Source organism: Pungitius pungitius, chromosome 2 (assembly GCF_949316345.1).
Source record: "Pungitius pungitius chromosome 2, fPunPun2.1, whole genome shotgun sequence".
Lineage (NCBI taxonomy): Eukaryota > Metazoa > Chordata > Actinopteri > Perciformes > Gasterosteidae > Pungitius > Pungitius pungitius.
In genome coordinates, this window is record NC_084901.1 from 5,724,105 (window position 1) to 5,738,719 (window position 14,615).

The 14,615-nt window shown below is 45.9% G+C and overlaps 59 non-coding genes across 59 annotated transcripts; all 59 read right to left on the bottom strand.

Moving 5' to 3' along the window:
• Window positions 1-58: 58 nt before the first annotated feature.
• trnae-cuc (transfer RNA glutamic acid (anticodon CUC)) lies at window positions 59-130 on the bottom strand. The gene has a single exon. It is a non-coding gene; the product is annotated as a tRNA-Glu (tRNA).
• Window positions 131-230: 100 nt separating this feature from the next.
• Window positions 231-302, bottom strand: trnae-cuc (transfer RNA glutamic acid (anticodon CUC)). Its single transcript has one exon. It is a non-coding gene; the product is annotated as a tRNA-Glu (tRNA).
• A 100-nt stretch (window positions 303-402) lies between these two features.
• On the bottom strand, window positions 403-474 carry trnae-uuc (transfer RNA glutamic acid (anticodon UUC)). Its single transcript has one exon. It is a non-coding gene; the product is annotated as a tRNA-Glu (tRNA).
• A 214-nt stretch (window positions 475-688) lies between these two features.
• Window positions 689-760, bottom strand: trnae-cuc (transfer RNA glutamic acid (anticodon CUC)). Its single transcript has one exon. It is a non-coding gene; the product is annotated as a tRNA-Glu (tRNA).
• A 273-nt stretch (window positions 761-1,033) lies between these two features.
• On the bottom strand, window positions 1,034-1,105 carry trnae-cuc (transfer RNA glutamic acid (anticodon CUC)). The gene has a single exon. It is a non-coding gene; the product is annotated as a tRNA-Glu (tRNA).
• A 100-nt stretch (window positions 1,106-1,205) lies between these two features.
• trnae-cuc (transfer RNA glutamic acid (anticodon CUC)) lies at window positions 1,206-1,277 on the bottom strand. The gene has a single exon. It is a non-coding gene; the product is annotated as a tRNA-Glu (tRNA).
• Window positions 1,278-1,377: 100 nt separating this feature from the next.
• On the bottom strand, window positions 1,378-1,449 carry trnae-uuc (transfer RNA glutamic acid (anticodon UUC)). The gene has a single exon. It is a non-coding gene; the product is annotated as a tRNA-Glu (tRNA).
• Window positions 1,450-1,663: 214 nt separating this feature from the next.
• Window positions 1,664-1,735, bottom strand: trnae-cuc (transfer RNA glutamic acid (anticodon CUC)). Its single transcript has one exon. It is a non-coding gene; the product is annotated as a tRNA-Glu (tRNA).
• Window positions 1,736-2,007: 272 nt separating this feature from the next.
• On the bottom strand, window positions 2,008-2,079 carry trnae-uuc (transfer RNA glutamic acid (anticodon UUC)). Its single transcript has one exon. It is a non-coding gene; the product is annotated as a tRNA-Glu (tRNA).
• A 214-nt stretch (window positions 2,080-2,293) lies between these two features.
• trnae-cuc (transfer RNA glutamic acid (anticodon CUC)) lies at window positions 2,294-2,365 on the bottom strand. Its single transcript has one exon. It is a non-coding gene; the product is annotated as a tRNA-Glu (tRNA).
• A 100-nt stretch (window positions 2,366-2,465) lies between these two features.
• trnae-cuc (transfer RNA glutamic acid (anticodon CUC)) lies at window positions 2,466-2,537 on the bottom strand. The gene has a single exon. It is a non-coding gene; the product is annotated as a tRNA-Glu (tRNA).
• A 100-nt stretch (window positions 2,538-2,637) lies between these two features.
• trnae-uuc (transfer RNA glutamic acid (anticodon UUC)) lies at window positions 2,638-2,709 on the bottom strand. The gene has a single exon. It is a non-coding gene; the product is annotated as a tRNA-Glu (tRNA).
• Window positions 2,710-3,040: 331 nt separating this feature from the next.
• trnae-uuc (transfer RNA glutamic acid (anticodon UUC)) lies at window positions 3,041-3,112 on the bottom strand. Its single transcript has one exon. It is a non-coding gene; the product is annotated as a tRNA-Glu (tRNA).
• Window positions 3,113-3,326: 214 nt separating this feature from the next.
• Window positions 3,327-3,398, bottom strand: trnae-cuc (transfer RNA glutamic acid (anticodon CUC)). Its single transcript has one exon. It is a non-coding gene; the product is annotated as a tRNA-Glu (tRNA).
• Window positions 3,399-3,498: 100 nt separating this feature from the next.
• trnae-cuc (transfer RNA glutamic acid (anticodon CUC)) lies at window positions 3,499-3,570 on the bottom strand. Its single transcript has one exon. It is a non-coding gene; the product is annotated as a tRNA-Glu (tRNA).
• Window positions 3,571-3,670: 100 nt separating this feature from the next.
• On the bottom strand, window positions 3,671-3,742 carry trnae-cuc (transfer RNA glutamic acid (anticodon CUC)). The gene has a single exon. It is a non-coding gene; the product is annotated as a tRNA-Glu (tRNA).
• A 100-nt stretch (window positions 3,743-3,842) lies between these two features.
• trnae-uuc (transfer RNA glutamic acid (anticodon UUC)) lies at window positions 3,843-3,914 on the bottom strand. The gene has a single exon. It is a non-coding gene; the product is annotated as a tRNA-Glu (tRNA).
• Window positions 3,915-4,128: 214 nt separating this feature from the next.
• Window positions 4,129-4,200, bottom strand: trnae-cuc (transfer RNA glutamic acid (anticodon CUC)). The gene has a single exon. It is a non-coding gene; the product is annotated as a tRNA-Glu (tRNA).
• Window positions 4,201-4,300: 100 nt separating this feature from the next.
• trnae-cuc (transfer RNA glutamic acid (anticodon CUC)) lies at window positions 4,301-4,372 on the bottom strand. The gene has a single exon. It is a non-coding gene; the product is annotated as a tRNA-Glu (tRNA).
• A 100-nt stretch (window positions 4,373-4,472) lies between these two features.
• trnae-uuc (transfer RNA glutamic acid (anticodon UUC)) lies at window positions 4,473-4,544 on the bottom strand. The gene has a single exon. It is a non-coding gene; the product is annotated as a tRNA-Glu (tRNA).
• Window positions 4,545-4,875: 331 nt separating this feature from the next.
• trnae-uuc (transfer RNA glutamic acid (anticodon UUC)) lies at window positions 4,876-4,947 on the bottom strand. Its single transcript has one exon. It is a non-coding gene; the product is annotated as a tRNA-Glu (tRNA).
• A 214-nt stretch (window positions 4,948-5,161) lies between these two features.
• trnae-cuc (transfer RNA glutamic acid (anticodon CUC)) lies at window positions 5,162-5,233 on the bottom strand. Its single transcript has one exon. It is a non-coding gene; the product is annotated as a tRNA-Glu (tRNA).
• A 100-nt stretch (window positions 5,234-5,333) lies between these two features.
• Window positions 5,334-5,405, bottom strand: trnae-cuc (transfer RNA glutamic acid (anticodon CUC)). Its single transcript has one exon. It is a non-coding gene; the product is annotated as a tRNA-Glu (tRNA).
• A 100-nt stretch (window positions 5,406-5,505) lies between these two features.
• Window positions 5,506-5,577, bottom strand: trnae-cuc (transfer RNA glutamic acid (anticodon CUC)). The gene has a single exon. It is a non-coding gene; the product is annotated as a tRNA-Glu (tRNA).
• Window positions 5,578-5,677: 100 nt separating this feature from the next.
• Window positions 5,678-5,749, bottom strand: trnae-uuc (transfer RNA glutamic acid (anticodon UUC)). The gene has a single exon. It is a non-coding gene; the product is annotated as a tRNA-Glu (tRNA).
• Window positions 5,750-5,963: 214 nt separating this feature from the next.
• trnae-cuc (transfer RNA glutamic acid (anticodon CUC)) lies at window positions 5,964-6,035 on the bottom strand. Its single transcript has one exon. It is a non-coding gene; the product is annotated as a tRNA-Glu (tRNA).
• A 100-nt stretch (window positions 6,036-6,135) lies between these two features.
• Window positions 6,136-6,207, bottom strand: trnae-cuc (transfer RNA glutamic acid (anticodon CUC)). Its single transcript has one exon. It is a non-coding gene; the product is annotated as a tRNA-Glu (tRNA).
• A 100-nt stretch (window positions 6,208-6,307) lies between these two features.
• Window positions 6,308-6,379, bottom strand: trnae-uuc (transfer RNA glutamic acid (anticodon UUC)). Its single transcript has one exon. It is a non-coding gene; the product is annotated as a tRNA-Glu (tRNA).
• A 214-nt stretch (window positions 6,380-6,593) lies between these two features.
• trnae-cuc (transfer RNA glutamic acid (anticodon CUC)) lies at window positions 6,594-6,665 on the bottom strand. The gene has a single exon. It is a non-coding gene; the product is annotated as a tRNA-Glu (tRNA).
• A 273-nt stretch (window positions 6,666-6,938) lies between these two features.
• Window positions 6,939-7,010, bottom strand: trnae-cuc (transfer RNA glutamic acid (anticodon CUC)). Its single transcript has one exon. It is a non-coding gene; the product is annotated as a tRNA-Glu (tRNA).
• A 100-nt stretch (window positions 7,011-7,110) lies between these two features.
• On the bottom strand, window positions 7,111-7,182 carry trnae-cuc (transfer RNA glutamic acid (anticodon CUC)). The gene has a single exon. It is a non-coding gene; the product is annotated as a tRNA-Glu (tRNA).
• A 100-nt stretch (window positions 7,183-7,282) lies between these two features.
• Window positions 7,283-7,354, bottom strand: trnae-uuc (transfer RNA glutamic acid (anticodon UUC)). The gene has a single exon. It is a non-coding gene; the product is annotated as a tRNA-Glu (tRNA).
• A 214-nt stretch (window positions 7,355-7,568) lies between these two features.
• On the bottom strand, window positions 7,569-7,640 carry trnae-cuc (transfer RNA glutamic acid (anticodon CUC)). The gene has a single exon. It is a non-coding gene; the product is annotated as a tRNA-Glu (tRNA).
• A 272-nt stretch (window positions 7,641-7,912) lies between these two features.
• trnae-uuc (transfer RNA glutamic acid (anticodon UUC)) lies at window positions 7,913-7,984 on the bottom strand. The gene has a single exon. It is a non-coding gene; the product is annotated as a tRNA-Glu (tRNA).
• Window positions 7,985-8,198: 214 nt separating this feature from the next.
• On the bottom strand, window positions 8,199-8,270 carry trnae-cuc (transfer RNA glutamic acid (anticodon CUC)). The gene has a single exon. It is a non-coding gene; the product is annotated as a tRNA-Glu (tRNA).
• Window positions 8,271-8,370: 100 nt separating this feature from the next.
• trnae-cuc (transfer RNA glutamic acid (anticodon CUC)) lies at window positions 8,371-8,442 on the bottom strand. The gene has a single exon. It is a non-coding gene; the product is annotated as a tRNA-Glu (tRNA).
• Window positions 8,443-8,542: 100 nt separating this feature from the next.
• On the bottom strand, window positions 8,543-8,614 carry trnae-uuc (transfer RNA glutamic acid (anticodon UUC)). Its single transcript has one exon. It is a non-coding gene; the product is annotated as a tRNA-Glu (tRNA).
• A 214-nt stretch (window positions 8,615-8,828) lies between these two features.
• On the bottom strand, window positions 8,829-8,900 carry trnae-cuc (transfer RNA glutamic acid (anticodon CUC)). Its single transcript has one exon. It is a non-coding gene; the product is annotated as a tRNA-Glu (tRNA).
• A 273-nt stretch (window positions 8,901-9,173) lies between these two features.
• On the bottom strand, window positions 9,174-9,245 carry trnae-cuc (transfer RNA glutamic acid (anticodon CUC)). The gene has a single exon. It is a non-coding gene; the product is annotated as a tRNA-Glu (tRNA).
• A 100-nt stretch (window positions 9,246-9,345) lies between these two features.
• On the bottom strand, window positions 9,346-9,417 carry trnae-cuc (transfer RNA glutamic acid (anticodon CUC)). Its single transcript has one exon. It is a non-coding gene; the product is annotated as a tRNA-Glu (tRNA).
• A 100-nt stretch (window positions 9,418-9,517) lies between these two features.
• trnae-uuc (transfer RNA glutamic acid (anticodon UUC)) lies at window positions 9,518-9,589 on the bottom strand. The gene has a single exon. It is a non-coding gene; the product is annotated as a tRNA-Glu (tRNA).
• A 214-nt stretch (window positions 9,590-9,803) lies between these two features.
• Window positions 9,804-9,875, bottom strand: trnae-cuc (transfer RNA glutamic acid (anticodon CUC)). Its single transcript has one exon. It is a non-coding gene; the product is annotated as a tRNA-Glu (tRNA).
• A 272-nt stretch (window positions 9,876-10,147) lies between these two features.
• On the bottom strand, window positions 10,148-10,219 carry trnae-uuc (transfer RNA glutamic acid (anticodon UUC)). The gene has a single exon. It is a non-coding gene; the product is annotated as a tRNA-Glu (tRNA).
• Window positions 10,220-10,433: 214 nt separating this feature from the next.
• trnae-cuc (transfer RNA glutamic acid (anticodon CUC)) lies at window positions 10,434-10,505 on the bottom strand. The gene has a single exon. It is a non-coding gene; the product is annotated as a tRNA-Glu (tRNA).
• Window positions 10,506-10,605: 100 nt separating this feature from the next.
• On the bottom strand, window positions 10,606-10,677 carry trnae-cuc (transfer RNA glutamic acid (anticodon CUC)). The gene has a single exon. It is a non-coding gene; the product is annotated as a tRNA-Glu (tRNA).
• A 100-nt stretch (window positions 10,678-10,777) lies between these two features.
• trnae-cuc (transfer RNA glutamic acid (anticodon CUC)) lies at window positions 10,778-10,849 on the bottom strand. Its single transcript has one exon. It is a non-coding gene; the product is annotated as a tRNA-Glu (tRNA).
• A 100-nt stretch (window positions 10,850-10,949) lies between these two features.
• On the bottom strand, window positions 10,950-11,021 carry trnae-uuc (transfer RNA glutamic acid (anticodon UUC)). The gene has a single exon. It is a non-coding gene; the product is annotated as a tRNA-Glu (tRNA).
• Window positions 11,022-11,235: 214 nt separating this feature from the next.
• On the bottom strand, window positions 11,236-11,307 carry trnae-cuc (transfer RNA glutamic acid (anticodon CUC)). Its single transcript has one exon. It is a non-coding gene; the product is annotated as a tRNA-Glu (tRNA).
• Window positions 11,308-11,579: 272 nt separating this feature from the next.
• trnae-cuc (transfer RNA glutamic acid (anticodon CUC)) lies at window positions 11,580-11,651 on the bottom strand. The gene has a single exon. It is a non-coding gene; the product is annotated as a tRNA-Glu (tRNA).
• A 100-nt stretch (window positions 11,652-11,751) lies between these two features.
• On the bottom strand, window positions 11,752-11,823 carry trnae-uuc (transfer RNA glutamic acid (anticodon UUC)). The gene has a single exon. It is a non-coding gene; the product is annotated as a tRNA-Glu (tRNA).
• Window positions 11,824-12,037: 214 nt separating this feature from the next.
• trnae-cuc (transfer RNA glutamic acid (anticodon CUC)) lies at window positions 12,038-12,109 on the bottom strand. Its single transcript has one exon. It is a non-coding gene; the product is annotated as a tRNA-Glu (tRNA).
• Window positions 12,110-12,209: 100 nt separating this feature from the next.
• Window positions 12,210-12,281, bottom strand: trnae-cuc (transfer RNA glutamic acid (anticodon CUC)). Its single transcript has one exon. It is a non-coding gene; the product is annotated as a tRNA-Glu (tRNA).
• Window positions 12,282-12,381: 100 nt separating this feature from the next.
• On the bottom strand, window positions 12,382-12,453 carry trnae-uuc (transfer RNA glutamic acid (anticodon UUC)). The gene has a single exon. It is a non-coding gene; the product is annotated as a tRNA-Glu (tRNA).
• Window positions 12,454-12,784: 331 nt separating this feature from the next.
• Window positions 12,785-12,856, bottom strand: trnae-uuc (transfer RNA glutamic acid (anticodon UUC)). The gene has a single exon. It is a non-coding gene; the product is annotated as a tRNA-Glu (tRNA).
• A 214-nt stretch (window positions 12,857-13,070) lies between these two features.
• Window positions 13,071-13,142, bottom strand: trnae-cuc (transfer RNA glutamic acid (anticodon CUC)). Its single transcript has one exon. It is a non-coding gene; the product is annotated as a tRNA-Glu (tRNA).
• A 272-nt stretch (window positions 13,143-13,414) lies between these two features.
• Window positions 13,415-13,486, bottom strand: trnae-uuc (transfer RNA glutamic acid (anticodon UUC)). The gene has a single exon. It is a non-coding gene; the product is annotated as a tRNA-Glu (tRNA).
• Window positions 13,487-13,700: 214 nt separating this feature from the next.
• trnae-cuc (transfer RNA glutamic acid (anticodon CUC)) lies at window positions 13,701-13,772 on the bottom strand. The gene has a single exon. It is a non-coding gene; the product is annotated as a tRNA-Glu (tRNA).
• Window positions 13,773-14,044: 272 nt separating this feature from the next.
• On the bottom strand, window positions 14,045-14,116 carry trnae-uuc (transfer RNA glutamic acid (anticodon UUC)). The gene has a single exon. It is a non-coding gene; the product is annotated as a tRNA-Glu (tRNA).
• Window positions 14,117-14,330: 214 nt separating this feature from the next.
• Window positions 14,331-14,402, bottom strand: trnae-cuc (transfer RNA glutamic acid (anticodon CUC)). The gene has a single exon. It is a non-coding gene; the product is annotated as a tRNA-Glu (tRNA).
• Window positions 14,403-14,615: the final 213 nt, after the last annotated feature.

Below are 14,615 nucleotides of genomic sequence, written 5' to 3' on the forward strand. Positions count from 1 at the left end.
CATTGAAATGTTGCAACGGACAACACAAGCATCAACTAAGGGTAACTTCAAATGCCATTTCCCTGACCGGGAATCGAACCCGGGCCGCGGCGGTGAGAGCGCCGAATCCTAGCCACTAGACCATCAGGGACACAGTTGTGCATATTATGTCCTCCAATCAGATCGAAAACATTCAGCACATCGAATAATAGGCTTAAATTAAAACATCAAGTCAGAACTTTAAAAGTCAATTCCCTGACCGGGAATCGAACCCGGGCCGCGGCGGTGAGAGCGCCGAATCCTAGCCACTAGACCATCAGGGACACAGTTGTGCATATTATGTCCTCCAATCAGATCGAAAACATTCAGCACATCGAATAATTGGCGTAAATAAAAACATCAAGCCAGAACTTTAAATGACATTTCCCTGACCGGGAATCAAACCCGGGCCGCGGCGGTGAAAGCGCCGAATCCTAGCCACTAGACCACCAGGGACACATTCATGCTAATTAAGTCGTAATATCGGATCGAAAATATTCAGGACATGGAAAATATTGCTTGAATGAAAAGGCTAAACCAGGTTTCCCTGTCTACTAAGAGCATCAAACAATAACTACTTAACAGTGGGGGACAAGTTGATGCACATCACATCATTGAAATGTTGCAACTGACAACACAAGCATAAACTAAGGGTAACTTCAAATGCCATTTCCCTGACCGGGAATCGAACCCGGGCCGCGGCGGTGAGAGCGCCGAATCCTAGCCACTAGACCATCAGGGACACAGTTGTGCATATTTTGTCCTCCAATCAGATCGAAAACATTCAGCACATCGAATAATTGGCTTAAATTAAAACATCAAGTCAGAACTTTAAAAGCCAATTCCCTGACCGGGAATCGAACCCGGGCCGCGGCGGTGAGACCGCCGAATCCTAGCCACTAGACCATCAGGGACACAGTTGTGCATATTATGTCCTCCAATCAGATCGAAAACATTCAGCACATCGAATAATTGGCTTAAATTAAAACAAGCAAGTCAGAACTTTAAAAGTCAATTCCCTGACCGGGAATCGAACCCGGGCCGCGGCGGTGAGAGCGCCGAATCCTAGCCACTAGACCATCAGGGACACAGTTGTGCATATTATGTCCTCCAATCAGATCGAAAACATTCAGCACATCGAATAATTGGCGTAAATAAAAACATCAAGCCAGAACTTTAAAAGCCAATTCCCTGACCGGGAATCGAACCCGGGCCGCGGCGGTGAGAGCGCCGAATCCTAGCCACTAGACCATCAGGGACACAGTCGTGCATATTATGTCCTCCAATCAGATCGAAAACATTCAGCACATCGAATAATAGGCTTAAATTAAAACATCAAGTCAGAACTTTAAAAGCCAATTCCCTGACCGGGAATCGAACCCGGGCCGCGGCGGTGAAAGCGCCGAATCCTAGCCACTAGACCACCAGGGACACATTCATGCTAATTAAGTCGTAATATCGGATCGAAAATATTCAGGACATGGAAAATATTACTTGAATGAAAAGGCTAAACCAGGTTTCCCTGTCTACTAAGAGCATCAAACAATAACTACTTAACAGTGGGGGACAAGTTGATGCACATCACATCATTGAAATGTTGCAACGGACAACACAAGCATCAACTAAGGGTAACTTCAAATGCCATTTCCCTGACCGGGAATCGAACCCGGGCCGCGGCGGTGAGAGCGCCGAATCCTAGCCACTAGACCATCAGGGACACAGTTGTGCATATTATGTCCTCCAATCAGATCGAAAACATTCAGCACATCGAATAATAGGCTTAAATTAAAACATCAAGTCAGAACTTTAAAAGCCAATTCCCTGACCGGGAATCGAACCCGGGCCGCGGCGGTGAGAGCGGCGAATCCTAGCCACTAGACCATCAGGGACACAGTTGTGCATATTATGTCCTCCAATCAGATCGAAAACATTCAGCACATCGAATAATTGGCGTAAATAAAAACATCAAGCCAGAACTTTAAATGACATTTCCCTGACCGGGAATCGAACCCGGGCCGCGGCGGTGAAAGCGCCGAATCCTAGCCACTAGACCACCAGGGACACATTCATGCTAATTAAGTCGTAATATCGGATCGAAAATATTCAGGACATGGAAAATATTGCTTGAATGAAAAGGCTAAACCAGGTTTCCCTGTCTACTAAGAGCATCAAACAATAACTACTTAACAGTGGGGGACAAGTTGATGCACATCACATCATTGAAATGTTGCAACGGACAACACAAGCATCAACTAAGGGTAACTTCAAATGCCATTTCCCTGACCGGGAATCGAACCCGGGCCGCGGCGGTGAGAGCGCCGAATCCTAGCCACTAGACCATCAGGGACACAGTTGTGCATATTATGTCCTCCAATCAGATCGAAAACATTCAGCACATCGAATAATAGGCTTAAATTAAAACATCAAGTCAGAACTTTAAAAGTCAATTCCCTGACCGGGAATCGAACCCGGGCCGCGGCGGTGAGAGCGCCGAATCCTAGCCACTAGACCATCAGGGACACAGTTGTGCATATTATGTCCTCCAATCAGATCGAAAACATTCAGCACATCGAATAATTGGCGTAAATAAAAACATCAAGCCAGAACTTTAAATGACATTTCCCTGACCGGGAATCAAACCCGGGCCGCGGCGGTGAAAGCGCCGAATCCTAGCCACTAGACCACCAGGGACACATTCATGCTAATTAAGTCGTAATATCGGATCGAAAATATTCAGGACATGGAAAATATTGCTTGAATGAAAAGGCTAAACCAGGTTTCCCTGTCTACTAAGAGCATCAAACAATAACTACTTAACAGTGGGGGACAAGTTGATGCACATCACATCATTGAAATGTTGCAACGGACAACACAAGCATCAACTAAGGGTAACTTCAAATGCCATTTCCCTGACCGGGAATCGAACCTGGGCCGCATTATGTCCTCCAATCAGATCGAAAACATTCAGCACATCGAATAATTGGCGTAAATAAAAACATCAAGCCAGAACTTTAAATGACATTTCCCTGACCGGGAATCGAACCCGGGCCGCGGCGGTGAAAGCGCCGAATCCTAGCCACTAGACCACCAGGGACACATTAATGCTAATTAAGTCGTAATATCGGATCAAAAATATTCAGGACATGGAAAATATTGCTTGAATGAAAAGGCTAAACCAGGTTTCCCTGTCTACTAAGAGCATCAAACAATAACTACTTAACAGTGGGGGACAAGTTGATGCACATCACATCATTGAAATGTTGCAACGGACAACACAAGCATCAACTAAGGGTAACTTCAAATGCCATTTCCCTGACCGGGAATCGAACCCGGGCCGCGGCGGTGAGAGCGCCGAATCCTAGCCACTAGACCATCAGGGACACAGTTGTGTATATTATGTCCTCCAATCAGATCGAAAACATTCAGCACATCGAATAATTGGCTTAAATTAAAACATCAAGTCAGAACTTTAAAAGCCAATTCCCTGACCGGGAATCGAACCCGGGCCGCGGCGGTGAGAGCGCCGAATCCTAGCCACTAGACCATCAGGGACACAGTTGTGCATATTATGTCCTCCAATCAGATCGAAAACATTCAGCACATCGAATAATAGGCTTAAATTAAAACATCAAGTCAGAACTTTAAAAGCCAATTCCCTGACCGGGAATCGAACCCGGGCCGCGGCGGTGAGAGCGCCGAATCCTAGCCACTAGACCATCAGGGACACAGTTGTGCATATTATGTCCTCCAATCAGATCGAAAACATTCAGGACATTGAATAATTGGCGTAAATAAAAACATCAAGCCAGAACTTTAAATGACATTTCCCTGACCGGGAATCGAACCCGGGCCGCGGCGGTGAAAGCGCCGAATCCTAGCCACTAGACCACCAGGGACACATTCATGCTAATTAAGTCGTAATATCGGATCGAAAATATTCAGGACATGGAAAATATTACTTGAATGAAAAGGCTAAACCAGGTTTCCCTGTCTACTAAGAGCATCAAACAATAACTACTTAACAGTGGGGGACAAGTTGATGCACATCACATCATTGAAATGTTGCAACTGACAACACAAGCATAAACTAAGGGTAACTTCAAATGCCATTTCCCTGACCGGGAATCGAACCCGGGCCGCGGCGGTGAGAGCGCCGAATCCTAGCCACTAGACCATCAGGGACACAGTTGTGCATATTATGTCCTCCAATCAGATCGAAAACATTCAGCACATCGAATAATAGGCTTAAATTAAAACATCAAGTCAGAACTTTAAAAGCCAATTCCCTGACCGGGAATCGAACCCGGGCCGCGGCGGTGAGAGCGCCGAATCCTAGCCACTAGACCATCAGGGACACAGTTGTGCATATTATGTCCTCCAATCAGATCGAAAACATTCAGCACATCGAATAATTGGCTTAAATTAAAACATCAAGTCAGAACTTTAAAAGCCAATTCCCTGACCGGGAATCGAACCCGGGCCGCGGCGGTGAAAGCGCCGAATCCTAGCCACTAGACCACCAGGGACACATTCATGCTAATTAAGTCGTAATATCGGATCGAAAATATTCAGGACATGGAAAATATTGCTTGAATGAAAAGGCTAAACCAGGTTTCCCTGTCTACTAAGAGCATCAAACAATAACTACTTAACAGTGGGGGACAAGTTGATGCACATCACATCATTGAAATGTTGCAACGGACAACACAAGCATCAACTAAGGGTAACTTCAAATGCCATTTCCCTGACCGGGAATCGAACCTGGGCCGCATTATGTCCTCCAATCAGATCGAAAACATTCAGCACATCGAATAATTGGCGTAAATAAAAACATCAAGCCAGAACTTTAAATGACATTTCCCTGACCGGGAATCGAACCCGGGCCGCGGCGGTGAAAGCGCCGAATCCTAGCCACTAGACCACCAGGGACACATTAATGCTAATTAAGTCGTAATATCGGATCGAAAATATTCAGGACATGGAAAATATTGCTTGAATGAAAAGGCTAAACCAGGTTTCCCTGTCTACTAAGAGCATCAAACAATAACTACTTAACAGTGGGGGACAAGTTGATGCACATCACATCATTGAAATGTTGCAACGGACAACACAAGCATCAACTAAGGGTAACTTCAAATGCCATTTCCCTGACCGGGAATCGAACCCGGGCCGCGGCGGTGAGAGCGCCGAATCCTAGCCACTAGACCATCAGGGACACAGTTGTGTATATTATGTCCTCCAATCAGATCGAAAACATTCAGCACATCGAATAATTGGCTTAAATTAAAACATCAAGTCAGAACTTTAAAAGCCAATTCCCTGACCGGGAATCGAACCCGGGCCGCGGCGGTGAGAGCGCCGAATCCTAGCCACTAGACCATCAGGGACACAGTTGTGCATATTATGTCCTCCAATCAGATCGAAAACATTCAGCACATCGAATAATAGGCTTAAATTAAAACATCAAGTCAGAACTTTAAAAGCCAATTCCCTGACCGGGAATCGAACCCGGGCCGCGGCGGTGAGAGCGCCGAATCCTAGCCACTAGACCATCAGGGACACAGTTGTGCATATTATGTCCTCCAATCAGATCGAAAACATTCAGGACATTGAATAATTGGCGTAAATAAAAACATCAAGCCAGAACTTTAAATGACATTTCCCTGACCGGGAATCGAACCCGGGCCGCGGCGGTGAAAGCGCCGAATCCTAGCCACTAGACCACCAGGGACACATTCATGCTAATTAAGTCGTAATATCGGATCGAAAATATTCAGGACATGGAAAATATTGCTTGAATGAAAAGGCTAAACCAGGTTTCCCTGTCTACTAAGAGCATCAAACAATAACTACTTAACAGTGGGGGACAAGTTGATGCACATCACATCATTGAAATGTTGCAACGGACAACACAAGCATCAACTAAGGGTAACTTCAAATGCCATTTCCCTGACCGGGAATCGAACCCGGGCCGCGGCGGTGAGAGCGCCGAATCCTAGCCACTAGACCATCAGGGACACAGTTGTGCATATTATGTCCTCCAATCAGATCGAAAACATTCAGCACATCGAATAATAGGCTTAAATTAAAACATCAAGTCAGAACTTTAAAAGTCAATTCCCTGACCGGGAATCGAACCCGGGCCGCGGCGGTGAGAGCGCCGAATCCTAGCCACTAGACCATCAGGGACACAGTTGTGCATATTATGTCCTCCAATCAGATCGAAAACATTCAGCACATCGAATAATTGGCGTAAATAAAAACATCAAGCCAGAACTTTAAATGACATTTCCCTGACCGGGAATCAAACCCGGGCCGCGGCGGTGAAAGCGCCGAATCCTAGCCACTAGACCACCAGGGACACATTCATGCTAATTAAGTCGTAATATCGGATCGAAAATATTCAGGACATGGAAAATATTGCTTGAATGAAAAGGCTAAACCAGGTTTCCCTGTCTACTAAGAGCATCAAACAATAACTACTTAACAGTGGGGGACAAGTTGATGCACATCACATCATTGAAATGTTGCAACTGACAACACAAGCATAAACTAAGGGTAACTTCAAATGCCATTTCCCTGACCGGGAATCGAACCCGGGCCGCGGCGGTGAGAGCGCCGAATCCTAGCCACTAGACCATCAGGGACACAGTTGTGCATATTTTGTCCTCCAATCAGATCGAAAACATTCAGCACATCGAATAATTGGCTTAAATTAAAACATCAAGTCAGAACTTTAAAAGCCAATTCCCTGACCGGGAATCGAACCCGGGCCGCGGCGGTGAGACCGCCGAATCCTAGCCACTAGACCATCAGGGACACAGTTGTGCATATTATGTCCTCCAATCAGATCGAAAACATTCAGCACATCGAATAATTGGCTTAAATTAAAACAAGCAAGTCAGAACTTTAAAAGTCAATTCCCTGACCGGGAATCGAACCCGGGCCGCGGCGGTGAGAGCGCCGAATCCTAGCCACTAGACCATCAGGGACACAGTTGTGCATATTATGTCCTCCAATCAGATCGAAAACATTCAGCACATCGAATAATTGGCGTAAATAAAAACATCAAGCCAGAACTTTAAAAGCCAATTCCCTGACCGGGAATCGAACCCGGGCCGCGGCGGTGAGAGCGCCGAATCCTAGCCACTAGACCATCAGGGACACAGTCGTGCATATTATGTCCTCCAATCAGATCGAAAACATTCAGCACATCGAATAATAGGCTTAAATTAAAACATCAAGTCAGAACTTTAAAAGCCAATTCCCTGACCGGGAATCGAACCCGGGCCGCGGCGGTGAAAGCGCCGAATCCTAGCCACTAGACCACCAGGGACACATTCATGCTAATTAAGTCGTAATATCGGATCGAAAATATTCAGGACATGGAAAATATTACTTGAATGAAAAGGCTAAACCAGGTTTCCCTGTCTACTAAGAGCATCAAACAATAACTACTTAACAGTGGGGGACAAGTTGATGCACATCACATCATTGAAATGTTGCAACGGACAACACAAGCATCAACTAAGGGTAACTTCAAATGCCATTTCCCTGACCGGGAATCGAACCCGGGCCGCGGCGGTGAGAGCGCCGAATCCTAGCCACTAGACCATCAGGGACACAGTTGTGCATATTATGTCCTCCAATCAGATCGAAAACATTCAGCACATCGAATAATAGGCTTAAATTAAAACATCAAGTCAGAACTTTAAAAGCCAATTCCCTGACCGGGAATCGAACCCGGGCCGCGGCGGTGAGAGCGGCGAATCCTAGCCACTAGACCATCAGGGACACAGTTGTGCATATTATGTCCTCCAATCAGATCGAAAACATTCAGCACATCGAATAATTGGCGTAAATAAAAACATCAAGCCAGAACTTTAAATGACATTTCCCTGACCGGGAATCGAACCCGGGCCGCGGCGGTGAAAGCGCCGAATCCTAGCCACTAGACCACCAGGGACACATTCATGCTAATTAAGTCGTAATATCGGATCGAAAATATTCAGGACATGGAAAATATTGCTTGAATGAAAAGGCTAAACCAGGTTTCCCTGTCTACTAAGAGCATCAAACAATAACTACTTAACAGTGGGGGACAAGTTGATGCACATCACATCATTGAAATGTTGCAACGGACAACACAAGCATCAACTAAGGGTAACTTCAAATGCCATTTCCCTGACCGGGAATCGAACCCGGGCCGCGGCGGTGAGAGCGCCGAATCCTAGCCACTAGACCATCAGGGACACAGTTGTGCATATTATGTCCTCCAATCAGATCGAAAACATTCAGCACATCGAATAATAGGCTTAAATTAAAACATCAAGTCAGAACTTTAAAAGTCAATTCCCTGACCGGGAATCGAACCCGGGCCGCGGCGGTGAGAGCGCCGAATCCTAGCCACTAGACCATCAGGGACACAGTTGTGCATATTATGTCCTCCAATCAGATCGAAAACATTCAGCACATCGAATAATTGGCGTAAATAAAAACATCAAGCCAGAACTTTAAATGACATTTCCCTGACCGGGAATCAAACCCGGGCCGCGGCGGTGAAAGCGCCGAATCCTAGCCACTAGACCACCAGGGACACATTCATGCTAATTAAGTCGTAATATCGGATCGAAAATATTCAGGACATGGAAAATATTGCTTGAATGAAAAGGCTAAACCAGGTTTCCCTGTCTACTAAGAGCATCAAACAATAACTACTTAACAGTGGGGGACAAGTTGATGCACATCACATCATTGAAATGTTGCAACTGACAACACAAGCATAAACTAAGGGTAACTTCAAATGCCATTTCCCTGACCGGGAATCGAACCCGGGCCGCGGCGGTGAGAGCGCCGAATCCTAGCCACTAGACCATCAGGGACACAGTTGTGCATATTTTGTCCTCCAATCAGATCGAAAACATTCAGCACATCGAATAATTGGCTTAAATTAAAACATCAAGTCAGAACTTTAAAAGCCAATTCCCTGACCGGGAATCGAACCCGGGCCGCGGCGGTGAGACCGCCGAATCCTAGCCACTAGACCATCAGGGACACAGTTGTGCATATTATGTCCTCCAATCAGATCGAAAACATTCAGCACATCGAATAATTGGCTTAAATTAAAACAAGCAAGTCAGAACTTTAAAAGTCAATTCCCTGACCGGGAATCGAACCCGGGCCGCGGCGGTGAGAGCGCCGAATCCTAGCCACTAGACCATCAGGGACACAGTTGTGCATATTATGTCCTCCAATCAGATCGAAAACATTCAGCACATCGAATAATTGGCGTAAATAAAAACATCAAGCCAGAACTTTAAAAGCCAATTCCCTGACCGGGAATCGAACCCGGGCCGCGGCGGTGAGAGCGCCGAATCCTAGCCACTAGACCATCAGGGACACAGTCGTGCATATTATGTCCTCCAATCAGATCGAAAACATTCAGCACATCGAATAATAGGCTTAAATTAAAACATCAAGTCAGAACTTTAAAAGCCAATTCCCTGACCGGGAATCGAACCCGGGCCGCGGCGGTGAAAGCGCCGAATCCTAGCCACTAGACCACCAGGGACACATTCATGCTAATTAAGTCGTAATATCGGATCGAAAATATTCAGGACATGGAAAATATTACTTGAATGAAAAGGCTAAACCAGGTTTCCCTGTCTACTAAGAGCATCAAACAATAACTACTTAACAGTGGGGGACAAGTTGATGCACATCACATCATTGAAATGTTGCAACGGACAACACAAGCATCAACTAAGGGTAACTTCAAATGCCATTTCCCTGACCGGGAATCGAACCCGGGCCGCGGCGGTGAGAGCGCCGAATCCTAGCCACTAGACCATCAGGGACACAGTTGTGCATATTATGTCCTCCAATCAGATCGAAAACATTCAGCACATCGAATAATAGGCTTAAATTAAAACATCAAGTCAGAACTTTAAAAGCCAATTCCCTGACCGGGAATCGAACCCGGGCCGCGGCGGTGAGAGCGGCGAATCCTAGCCACTAGACCATCAGGGACACAGTTGTGCATATTATGTCCTCCAATCAGATCGAAAACATTCAGCACATCGAATAATTGGCGTAAATAAAAACATCAAGCCAGAACTTTAAATGACATTTCCCTGACCGGGAATCGAACCCGGGCCGCGGCGGTGAAAGCGCCGAATCCTAGCCACTAGACCACCAGGGACACATTCATGCTAATTAAGTCGTAATATCGGATCGAAAATATTCAGGACATGGAAAATATTGCTTGAATGAAAAGGCTAAACCAGGTTTCCCTGTCTACTAAGAGCATCAAACAATAACTACTTAACAGTGGGGGACAAGTTGATGCACATCACATCATTGAAATGTTGCAACTGACAACACAAGCATAAACTAAGGGTAACTTCAAATGCCATTTCCCTGACCGGGAATCGAACCCGGGCCGCGGCGGTGAGAGCGCCGAATCCTAGCCACTAGACCATCAGGGACACAGTTGTGCATATTATGTCCTCCAATCAGATCGAAAACATTCAGCACATCGAATAATTGGCTTAAATTAAAACATCAAGTCAGAACTTTAAAAGCCAATTCCCTGACCGGGAATCGAACCCGGGCCGCGGCGGTGAGAGCGCCGAATCCTAGCCACTAGACCATCAGGGACACAGTTGTGCATATTATGTCCTCCAATCAGATCGAAAACATTCAGCACATCGAATAATTGGCTTAAATTAAAACATCAAGTCAGAACTTTAAAAGCCAATTCCCTGACCGGGAATCGAACCCGGGCCGCGGCGGTGAGAGCGCCGAATCCTAGCCACTAGACCATCAGGGACACAGTTGTGCATATTATGTCCTCCAATCAGATCGAAAACATTCAGCACATCGAATAATTGGCGTAAATAAAAACATCAAGCCAGAACTTTAAATGACATTTCCCTGACCGGGAATCGAACCCGGGCCGCGGCGGTGAAAGCGCCGAATCCTAGCCACTAGACCACCAGGGACACATTCATGCTAATTAAGTCGTAATATCGGATCGAAAATATTCAGGACATGGAAAATATTGCTTGAATGAAAAGGCTAAACCAGGTTTCCCTGTCTACTAAGAGCATCAAACAATAACTACTTAACAGTGGGGGACAAGTTGATGCACATCACATCATTGAAATGTTGCAACTGACAACACAAGCATAAACTAAGGGTAACTTCAAATGCCATTTCCCTGACCGGGAATCGAACCCGGGCCGCGGCGGTGAGAGCGCCGAATCCTAGCCACTAGACCATCAGGGACACAGTTGTGCATATTATGTCCTCCAATCAGATCGAAAACATTCAACACATCGAATAATAGGCTTAAATTAAAACATCAAGTCAGAACTTTAAAAGCCAATTCCCTGACCGGGAATCGAACCCGGGCCGCGGCGGTGAGAGCGGCGAATCCTAGCCACTAGACCATCAGGGACACAGTTGTGCATATTATGTCCTCCAATCAGATCGAAAACATTCAGCACATCGAATAATTGGCTTAAATTAAAACATCAAGTCAGAACTTTAAAAGCCAATTCCCTGACCGGGAATCGAACCCGGGCCGCGGCGGTGAGAGCGCCGAATCCTAGCCACTAGACCATCAGGGACACAGTTGTGCATATTATGTCCTCCAATCAGATCGAAAACATTCAGCACATCGAATAATTGGCGTAAATAAAAACATCAAGCCAGAACTTTAAATGACATTTCCCTGACCGGGAATCGAACCCGGGCCGCGGCGGTGAAAGCGCCGAATCCTAGCCACTAGACCACCAGGGACACATTCATGCTAATTAAGTCGTAATATCGGATCGAAAATATTCAGGACATGGAAAATATTGCTTGAATGAAAAGGCTAAACCAGGTTTCCCTGTCTACTAAGAGCATCAAACAATAACTACTTAACAGTGGGGGACAAGTTGATGCACATCACATCATTGAAATGTTGCAACTGACAACACAAGCATAAACTAAGGGTAAGTTCAAATGCCATTTCCCTGACCGGGAATCGAACCCGGGCCGCGGCGGTGAGAGCGCCGAATCCTAGCCACTAGACCATCAGGGACACAGTTGTGCATATTATGTCCTCCAATCAGATCGAAAACATTCAGCACATCGAATAATAGGCTTAAATTAAAACATCAAGTCAGAACTTTAAAAGCCAATTCCCTGACCGGGAATCGAACCCGGGCCGCGGCGGTGAGAGCGCCGAATCCTAGCCACTAGACCATCAGGGACACAGTTGTGCATATTATGTCCTCCAATCAGATCGAAAACATTCAGCACATCGAATAATTGGCGTAAATAAAAACATCAAGCCAGAACTTTAAATGACATTTCCCTGACCGGGAATCGAACCCGGGCCGCGGCGGTGAAAGCGCCGAATCCTAGCCACTAGACCACCAGGGACACATTCATGCTAATTAAGTCGTAATATCGGATCGAAAATATTCAGGACATGGAAAATATTGCTTGAATGAAAAGGCTAAACCAGGTTTCCCTGTCTACTAAGAGCATCAAACAATAACTACTTAACAGTGGGGGACAAGTTGATGCACATCACATCATTGAAATGTTGCAACGGACAACACAAGCATCAACTAAGGGTAACTTCAAATGCCATTTCCCTGACCGGGAATCGAACCTGGGCCGCATTATGTCCTCCAATCAGATCGAAAACATTCAGCACATCGAATAATTGGCGTAAATAAAAACATCAAGCCAGAACTTTAAATGACATTTCCCTGACCGGGAATCGAACCCGGGCCGCGGCGGTGAAAGCGCCGAATCCTAGCCACTAGACCACCAGGGAAACATTCATGCTAATTAAGTCGTAATATCGGATCGAAAATATTCAGGACATGGAAAATATTGCTTGAATGAAAAGGCTAAACCAGGTTTCCCTGTCTACTAAGAGCATCAAACAATAACTACTTAACAGTGGGGGACAAGTTGATGCACATCACATCATTGAAATGTTGCAACTGACAACACAAGCATAAACTAAGGGTAACTTCAAATGCCATTTCCCTGACCGGGAATCGAACCCGGGCCGCGGCGGTGAGAGCGCCGAATCCTAGCCACTAGACCATCAGGGACACAGTTGTGCATATTATGTCCTCCAATCAGATCGAAAACATTCAGCACATCGAATAATAGGCTTAAATTAAAACATCAAGTCAGAACTTTAAAAGCCAATTCCCTGACTGGGAATCGAACCCGGGCCGCGGCGGTGAGAGCGCCGAATCCTAGCCACTAGACCATCAGGGACACAGTTGTGCATATTATGTCCTCCAATCAGATCGAAAACATTCAGCACATCGAATAATTGGCGTAAATAAAAACATCAAGCCAGAACTTTAAATGACATTTCCCTGACCGGGAATCGAACCCGGGCCGCGGCGGTGAAAGCGCCGAATCCTAGCCACTAGACCACCAGGGACACATTCATGCTAATTAAGTCGTAATATCGGATCGAAAATATTCAGGACATGGAAAATATTGCTTGAATGAAAAGGCTAAACCAGGTTTCCCTGTCTACTAAGAGCATCAAACAATAACTACTTAACAGTGGGGGACAAGTTGATGCACATCACATCATTGAAATGTTGCAACGGACAACACAAGCATCAACTAAGGGTAACTTCAAATGCCATTTCCCTGACCGGGAATCGAACCCGGGCCGCGGCGGTGAGAGCGCCGAATCCTAGCCACTAGACCATCAGGGACACAGTTGTGCATATTATGTCCTCCAATCAGATCGAAAACATTCAGCACATCGAATAATAGGCTTAAATTAAAACATCAAGTCAGAACTTTAAAAGCCAATTCCCTGACTGGGAATCGAACCCGGGCCGCGGCGGTGAGAGCGCCGAATCCTAGCCACTAGACCATCAGGGACACAGTTGTGCATATTATGTCCTCCAATCAGATCGAAAACATTCAGCACATCGAATAATTGGCGTAAATAAAAACATCAAGCCAGAACTTTAAATGACATTTCCCTGACCGGGAATCGAACCCGGGCCGCGGCGGTGAAAGCGCCGAATCCTAGCCACTAGACCACCAGGGACACATTCATGCTAATTAAGTCGTAATATCGGATCGAAAATATTCAGGACATGGAAAATATTGCTTGAATGAAAAGGCTAAACCAGGTTTCCCTGTCTACTAAGAGCATCAAACAATAACTACTTAACAGTGGGGGACAAGTTGATGCACATCACATCATTGAAATGTTGCAACGGACAACACAAGCATCAACTAAGGGTAACTTCAAATGCCATTTCCCTGACCGGGAATCGAACCCGGGCCGCGGCGGTGAGAGCGCCGAATCCTAGCCACTAGACCATCAGGGACACAGTTGTGCATATTATGTCCTCCAATCAGATCGAAAACATTCAGCACATCGAATAATAGGCTTAAATTAAAACATCAAGTCAGAACTTTAAAAGCCAATTCCCTGACTGGGAATCGAACCCGGGCCGCGGCGGTGAGAGCGCCGAATCCTAGCCACTAGACCATCAGGGACACAGTTGTGCATATTATGTCCTCCAATCAGATCGAAAACA